General features: G+C 39.8%; 2 long non-coding RNA genes across 2 annotated transcripts in view; both read right to left on the bottom strand.

Moving 5' to 3' along the window:
• Window positions 1–9005, bottom strand: part of LOC139436771 (uncharacterized) — a 151324-nt gene that overhangs the window by 62640 nt on the left and 79679 nt on the right. The window lies entirely within an intron of this gene.
• LOC131274059 (uncharacterized) lies at window positions 185–1992 on the bottom strand. The gene is made up of 3 exons (XR_009181266.1): window positions 1860–1992; window positions 814–875; window positions 185–338 (listed from the first exon to the last, which is right to left on the bottom strand). It is a non-coding gene; the product is annotated as an uncharacterized lncRNA (long non-coding RNA).

Genomic DNA, 9005 nt, shown 5'->3' with positions numbered 1-9005 from the left:
ATACACACATTCAGATTCACAGTTACACAACACAGACTTACTCATTGACAGGCCTCAACTACAATCAATACTAATCCACACTACCCAAGGGCAACCCAGCTGCTTCCAGAAACATGATCAAAGTTGAAGAAACATGATCAAGGTTCTTTCCCTTGAGATCAGTTTTTCTCACACCATCCCCAATTCTCACTCCCACAAGGAACTGGGAATTATCCCAATTATCCCCACCTAAGCCATCATGGAAAGCCCACCTATTCATCTAGATTTCTATTATTTTCTATCCCCAGCCATTCAGTGATTCCAGAATACACACCTTGTTCTCTTGTTCTTGAGGCTACCTGTAATGGAGGAAAAGAAAGCATGTGAGAGTCAGATTAGGCTGGGTATCGTTTACACAGGTCTTTTGCTCTCTTAGTTGCTATAGAAAACCAGGTGGGGATCCACTCTTAAGTCAAAGAACAAAAAAGCAAAGTAGAGGACACCTTTAGAAAAGGTGCAGACCCTCCCAGAATGTATTTCCTTCTATTCCTTTTTGGCAGACAATTACAAAATTATTAATCTAAGGAGAAAAAAATGCCACTAAGGCAGGGGGTCTTCTACATAGTGTCTCCCAACTGACACCACCGATGTTGAAGGCCCTCTGGCACCAGCTGTCCGTTGGTAAGAGAGTCTACCCATTCCTGCTTACCCCCAAGTAGACAGTACCTAAATTCTATACTCTACATGATGAATTTTTCAAATCTGAATTTGATTGCAAAAGAAAGAAACCAAGAAACCAACACATTTATTTTAAATAAAGAACGTCAACCCTACCTTTGTGTTAGATGGGTTCTCCTCATCTGCCCTGGCATTAGGGAGTTCCTCAGATGGGTCACCTGTGGGAGGTGGGAAGACACAGAGTAACTCTCAGTATATCAGGAATACTTCTCATGAATTATTCTGGGAACATTGCTTGACTCGTGATGCTTCTCTTTATGGATGTTGGTTATACCAAACCTGAACTGGGCTGCTACTGGGCCACCGACTGCATAAATGTTATTTCTCTTCTCATCTATATACATTATCTTTTTTCTCTGTGTGGGAAAGTGTCAAAGCACTTGCTTATCTATCAATGTCTATGAGTTCATTTTCCTATTTTTCTATCTATTGCTGTGTGTTGAAAGATATGCTGCTCATTAGGTGGTGGAGAAAAAAATTACAGTATTTCCCCCATACTTACCATTAGGGAGGGCAGTGGGTAAGTGAAAGCATCAATAAGTAAGTTTGTCAAATGAAAATTTTGGATAAACCCCAAGGATAAAAGGAAAGGTGCATATTGGTTCATTTACTGACATTTAGAAACTCAGGTTCTTAAAACTAGCTTTGGAAAACTAGTTATATGAATGGAAGCAATAGATTCCCTAAACATACTGAGTTATGTATGCATTTCAGGATGCTTAGAAATGGTAAAGCATGTTAAAAACCAACTTTAGTACACTTCGTCTTATGAAATGCCTCACTTCTGATGTCTAGCCATCCATTTTAACTCCAAATTCTGAAATAAATAATTTACTTGGCCCTTGCTGAGTTAAAAAACAGCGGCAAAACAGACATGGAGCTGAGGAGAAGATGGAAGGGTACAGAACATTAAAAGAAATACTAAATTTTTCTAATGGGAGATTCATTTTAAGGCAACCAGCTTGATAGAAGGATCTAAAATATGAACGAAGTAGTAAGAGACAAGTATAAAGCTCATCCGAAATGTTGTAGGATGAGTTAGAGAGGAGAAACTAGAAACGAATGAGGAGAATATTCTGTTGAAAAATCACTAGCCAAATTGAGGGGTAGTAGCTAGATTAAGTAAGTCAGTATGTTCACACCTCTTGAGCAGCAATTGAGATTTCCCATCTCTATGAGCCGTACGAACGAAGCTGGGAGCTTTTCCACCTGCCACCAACTTCAAATCTCTCTGGGCACAGAGTGACAGTTAGAACCGTGAGGCAGATGTGCATCATGAAGTAACCATGGCGACCAGTCATCACAGAATTTTCAGAGGGAATGCCTTCTCCATATTGCAAGGTCCAACTGCTGCTGTGCGGCCATTTTCCTTTGCCACCAGCAATGACTGGGTGTTCTTATTTCTCCACATCCTCTCCAGTACTTGTTATTTTCCATGTCTTAATAAGAGCCATTCTAGTGGGTATGTTATGATATCTCATTTTGGTTTTGAATTACATATCCATCATAGCAATGACAGTGAGCATCTTTTTATGTGCTTTCTTGCCATTTTTTACCCTTTGGAGCCATATCCAAGACTTTTGCCCATGTTTCAAAATGTATTTTTAGTTTCATTTTTTCACTGTTAGAAACATTTATTTTGATTCAGTCTACCATAAATAACTCAGGAGAGATTCCACTCAGCCTCAGATGCAATATTTTGTTTATTTTTCAGAGATATATACATCACACAAAATGTTCCATTAAAAAATGAAGGAGATTCCCATATGCCCCATTCCCCACAACCCCCATTTTCTCACATCAACAACTTCTTTCATTAGTGGTGTACATTCATTGCATTTGATGAATACAAATTTTGGAACATTGCTACACACATGGATTGTAGTTTACTTTGTAGTTTTCACTCTCTCCCAGTCCATTCAGTGGGTTATGGCAGGATATATAATGCCCTGCATCTGTGCCTGCAATATCATTCAGGCCAACTCCAAGTCCCCAAAACGCCCCCATAATATGCCTCCTTTTCCCTGTCACTGCCTTGAGCAACTCCAGTGGCCACTGTCTCCACATCAGTGATATAATTTCTTCCATTGCTAGAGCCACAATAATTCCGTAGTCGAATACCGGTAAGTCCACTCTAGGTCATATTTCATTTCCCAATCCTGAGGACTCTGGCATGGCGATGCCCACTTCACTGCAATTGACAGCAGCTTTGTCCGTTTTTTAATTGGGTTGTCTTTCATTCTATATATGTCGACCTTCATGATACTTTATATTTTCTAGATAGAAAACCCTCATTGGATATATGGTTTCCCCATATATCCTTCCATAGAATTAGATTGCTTTTGCTTTCATTATAAAGGCATTTTAGGCACAAAGGTTTATAATCTTGATTAGGTCTCACTTATCTATTTTTCTTTTGTTGCTTTTGCTTTGGGTGTAAAATCTAAGAAGACATTGCCCTGGAGAACTCCCTCCCACCCATGCATTCCCAATCAATGATACCTCACTCCAGAGTTTCCAACAACTGAGGGAGGGCTGAGTTCCCATTCCGGGAAACTCTGCCCCACTCCCCACTGGAGCAGCAACAATACCCAAGTACAAGGGCAAAGACCAGTGAAGAAGGATGGTCCAGTGATGGGCCCTTGATACTGATGACTATGTTTATGGGCCTAAGTGCTTTAAATTACAAGTAGGCCTAAACTGTAGGGTGCCTAAGAGTTACATCCCAAGAGCCTCCACATTGCTCAAATGTGGCCACTCTCTAAGCCAAACTCCGCATGTAAGTGCATTACCTTCCCCCCAGTGTGGGATATGACTCTGGGCATGAGGCTCCCTGGTACTGAGGTATTACTACCAACACCTGCTGGTGATGTACCTAGAAAAAGACCTTGAATAAAACGGGTAAGTGGTAAAGACAGATGAGTTTATATGGCTAAGAGACTTCAAAATGAGTTGGGAGGTCTTCAGAGGGGTTGCACTTATGCTCATCTCAGCAGGATCTCAGAGACAGCCAAAGTAGGTACAACCCCAGGGAAGGGTCCTTCTGAGGGGTACAGACACACCCAGGTTCTCTGATCATGACAGATGGCTCTGGAGTTCACTGCCTCATCAGTGGAATTTGTGCTCCTGAGTGTGCAGTTGGATTCAGATGTGACTTCTCTATGCATGCTTCTTCTGTCACTTTTCCCTTACCTGTGATAGGTGCTGGGTTTGGCATATGCTCAGGAGACTTGAATCTCTGGACTGCCTATATGCCAGCTGGGTCCTGGGCCTCAGCAGAGTTGTAACACCTACTCTCCTTTTCTTTGGACTTGCCCATGTCAACTAACAGGGAGGTGAGGATAGTCAACCACTGCACCAGGGAACCAAGAGAGTGTACAAATGCAAGCGGGAGAATTCCACCCATCAGCCATGTGGGATCTAAGCCCCCTTTTGATTTTAAAGTTGGAGTGGACATGGCCATCCCAGGGTCCTCAGGATGCAGGAATAAAATAGAATGGATTTACTGGTATTCTCCTATAGAATTGTCATGACTCTAGCATTGGAAGAATTAAATTATTTCATTGATGTGAAGACAGTGGCCATGGGAGTTGCCAAAGGCAGGGACGGGGGAAAAAGAGGTGTGATATTGGGGCATTTTCAGGACTTGGGAGTTCTCCTCAATGATATTGCAGGGACAGATGCGGGCATAATATAACCTGCCATAACCCACTGAAAGGACTGGGAGTGAATGCAAACTACAAAATAAACTATAATCCATGCAGTGTAGCAATGCTCCAGAATGTGCTCTTCAAATGCAATGAAATCTACCGCCCTAATGAAAGAAGTTGTCGATTGGAAGGAGTGTGTGTGTGTGTGTGTGTGTGTGTGTGTGTGTGTGTGTAATGCAGTATATGGGAACCTTTATATTTTTTAATGCAATAATTTCTGTGATCTATGTATCCTTAAAGTAAGAATGATAATAATAAAAAATATTTTTAAAAAACAAAACTAAATATTGCCCAACTCATGGTTCTGAAGAACTTCTTAAGTTTTCTTCTACAAGTTTTATGTTCCTAGTTCTTTTAAGTCTTTATACGTTTCAGTTAATTTTTGTATATGATATGAGATAGTTGTCCTCCATCATACTTTTACATATGGATGCCCAGTTCTGCCAGCATCAGTTATTGAAGAGACCATTATTTCCCCATTGAGGGTACCTGGCATCCTTGGGAAAAATCAATTGGCCATGAAAGTGAAGGTCAATTTCTGAACTCTCACTTTGATTCCATTGATCTATATATTTATTCTTAGGCCAGGACCATGTTTTTATGACCACTGCTGCTTTGTAATAAGTTTCAAGTCAAGAAAGGTGTGTCCTCCAACTCTGTCTTTCATGATGGTTGTGACTTTTCAGGATAGCATATCCTTCCAAATAAATTTGATGATTGTCTTCCATTTCTGCAAAGCTGTTTATTGCAATTTTCATTGGGATTGCATTGAATCTATCATTCGTTTTTGGTAGAGTTGATATCTTGGCAATATTTAGCCTTCCAATCCGTGAGCATGCAATGTCTTTCCCTTTATTAGGTCTTTGATTTCTGTTTGCACGGTTTTGTAGTTCCCATACATAAGTTCTTTACAACCTCGGCTATATTTATTCTGAGATAGTTGATTTAATTGTAATTGGAAATGGATATTTTTCTTCATTTCCTCCTTGAAACGCTCATTACAATCATTCACAAATATTACAAATTTGTGGGTGTTTATCTCATAGGACATCACTTTGCTCAATTTCTTTCTTGCTCTAGTTAGTATATTTGTTGTAGATTTATGAGGCTTTCTATACATGGATCTTGTGGTTTGCAAATAGTGAAAATGTTACTTCTTCCTTTCCAATATGGATGACTTTTATTTATTTTTCTTCTCTGCTTGCTCTAGCTAGAATGTCCAGTACAATGCTGAAGAGCAGTGGTGACAGCGGGCATCCTTGTTTTGCTCCAGATCTTAGAAGGAAAGCTTTCGATCTTTCATCATTCAGTATGGTATTTGCAGTGGTTTGTTCCCTATATGCCTGTATTAGTCAGCCAAAGGGGTGCTGATGCAAAGTACCAAAAATCTTTTGGCTTTTATAAAGAGTAATTATTTGTGGTAAAAACTTACACTTATAAGGCCATACAGATTCCAACGCATGGCTGCTTCCCAACCAAAGTCAATTGCCATGTGTTGAGACAAGATGGTGGGTGTTCTCTGCCTCCTTGTTTCTTCCTCTTAAGGCTGCCCGCCCAGTTTCTTCCAATCTCAGCTTTATGCTGGCATAGGGCTTGTCTCTCTGGGCAAGCAATCAGGCAAATGACTCATCTCTCCTCAGGGCTCCAGAACTGACAAAAGTTCTCTGTTCCTTGTCTTCTTCTCTCTTCCTGTGTGTTGTCTTGAGTAAGAGTCCTTGATAAGGGGGTGGGTACTCAAACATGAGTCACACCCTCCTGACTTGGTTGAATCAAAGCCCACATTTCACAGGTCAATTTTAAAAATATATTTTTATTTATTTTTAAAAGATACTTAAGATTACATAAAATGTTTCATAAAAACAATATAAGGGATTCCCATATGCCCAACTCCCCACCCCTCCCACTTTTCCTCTCATGAACAACTTCTTTCATTAGTGTGGTACATTCTTTGCAATTGATGAACACACTTTGGAGCATTGCCACCAAGCATGGATTATAGTTTACATTGTAGTTTACATTCTCTCCCACATAATTCTGTAGGTTTTGGCAGGATATATAATGGTCTGTTTCTGTCATTGCAGTGTCATTCAGGACAATTCCAAATCTTAACTAGTAATTTAGTTAAAGACCTCTGTGGTGAATCTAAGGCAATCAAAGTGGGTTACACTCAGAGGAACAGGCCCATTTACAAAATAATGTCTTTCGGGGGTTTACAAACATAATGACGCTTGGGAGGTCCATTGGTTATTTCAAACTGCCACAGTGTTCATTCTTGTGTACAGGGCATTTCCTTTTATTCTTACTTTTCTAAGTGATTTTATGAGGAAAAAAACCAGGATTTTGTCACATGCCTTTTCCACGTAAATTGAGATGATCATTTTTGTTCCCTTTTTGTCAATATGGTGTATTATATTAACAGATTTTCTTTTTTTGGAACCACGCTTGCATAATGGGGATAATTCCACTCCTTTTTATGACTAAATAATATTGCAATCTGTGCCTGTATGTGTGCGTGTGTGTGTGTGTGTGTGTATACCATGTTTTGCTTATCTATTCATTAGTTGATTGATAATTTGAGGTCCTTCCATCTTTTCACAATTCTGGATAATGGCCTTATGAACACTGGTGTACAAACATCTTTTCATGACCCTGCTTTCATTTCTTTAGGGTATATATCTAGTGGTGGATTGCCAGGTCATATGGTAGTTCTATACTTAGATCTCTCAGGAATCCCCAGTCTCTCTTCCATAGCCACTGGCCTTGAAAGAGTGTTCCTTTTTGTCCTCATCCTCTCTACATGTTATTTTCTGTTTTTAATAGCAACCATTTTAGTGAAAAGATATCTCACTGTGGTTTCAATTTGCATTTTCCTAAAGGCAAATGGTGTTGAGCATCTTTTCAAGGTCCTTCTGGCCCTATGCTTATCTTCTGTGGAGAGCTGTCTTTTCAAATCATTGATTGGAGGTTTTTGATGTGGATTTCATCTCTTTACTTGTAACTGCTCTGTTGAGACTTTCTTTTCTAGAGTCACTGTAGGTTGCTCATGTGTTTCTAGGAATGTATCTATTCCGTCTAGGTTTCTAAATTGTTGGCATACAATTGTGTGCTCTTAAGATCTGTTACAGCTTGATGTTCTTTTGTGACTCTCAGAAGATCAAGTAATTAAACTATACATGCCTGTGAGCGTGTGGTTCTTTGATTGGACTGCATGATTTCAGAAATAGAACCTCACGTGTATGTCGTATTGAGTTTTGACAAGTCTTCCAAATCCACTCAATGGTGGAAAGAATAGCCTCAATAATGATGCTGGAGAACTGGATATCCATATGCGAAAGAGAGATGGAAGACCCCTATCTCATATCATGTACATAAATTACCTGAAAATCTATAAAGTCTTAGAAGAGGTAATGTTGGGAGCAGTCAATATGAGTATACACTGAGTTCAGCAATGCCAGCAACATGGCCGCCAGAGCAGAGCCCACTTCCTTGTTCTTCTTCGTCCCTGCTCCTTTGTTCTCCGTTTCCCGCCACTGCCCAGACTGATAATGCAGTGTGCAGGCTCAAGGCGTGAGACTAAAGTCTGCCTTCCACCCCAGCAACAGCAGCTACCAATCCCTAAACCCTGCCACTTACCGCAGCAACAGCGACAGCCAATCCCTAACCTCCACCTCTCCCTATTCACTGCCCCTTCCCAAGAGTATATATGCTTTGTTCCCTCAATAAAATTTTTGCAGCTTGATCAGAACACTGTCTTGCTGTCATTCTTCGTGTCTCTTGTCCCACTGTTCTTTCTTGGCAGGTTTCGAGCCCTCGTTACCGTCCCCTGGGCCGGGACAAGGTAGAAACATTAAACTTGTACAAGAAAACATAAATACGGCCTTCAGCATCTTGTGTTAGGAAATGTTTTCTTAGAATTTATACCAAAAGCACAGATAGGAAAAGAAAATAGATGAATGAGACCTCACCAAATTTAAAAACTTTTGTGCCTAAAATGACTTTACCACAAAGACAAAAAGTCAGTTAATTCCAGGGTAGAAAATATTTGTAAACCATATATCCAATAAGGGTTTTATTTCTAGAATATATAAAGAACCCTAAAGTTCAACAAACAGTGAAAAACAACCCAATTAAAAAATTGGAAAAAGACTTATGTCCTTCAAAGATGATGTATAAATTTCTAGAAAGCAGGTGAAAAGAGGTTCACCATCATTAACTATTAAGATATGTTACTCAAAACCAAAATAAGATACCATTTCATACCTACTAGAATGACTGTTAAAAAACACAAAACTGAAAATAAGTATTGGAGAGGATGTGGAAAAACAGTAGTACCCATTCATTGCTGGTGGCAAAGGAAAATGGTCACAGGGCAGCAGTTGGACCTCGCAATATGGAGAATACATTCACTCTGAAAATTCTGCGATGACTGGTTGGTATGGTTATCTTATGATACATATATGGCTCATGGTTCTAACAGTCACTCTGTGCCCAGTGAGATTTGAAATTGGTAGCAGATGGAAAAGCTCCCACATTCATTCCTATGGTTCATAGAGATGGGAAATCTCAATTGCTGCTTGA

This window comes from Dasypus novemcinctus, chromosome 17 (genome assembly GCF_030445035.2).
Source record: "Dasypus novemcinctus isolate mDasNov1 chromosome 17, mDasNov1.1.hap2, whole genome shotgun sequence".
Lineage (NCBI taxonomy): Eukaryota > Metazoa > Chordata > Mammalia > Cingulata > Dasypodidae > Dasypus > Dasypus novemcinctus.
Note: the sequence above shows the minus strand (reverse complement) of the source record. Positions and strands in the feature narration are given on the sequence as shown.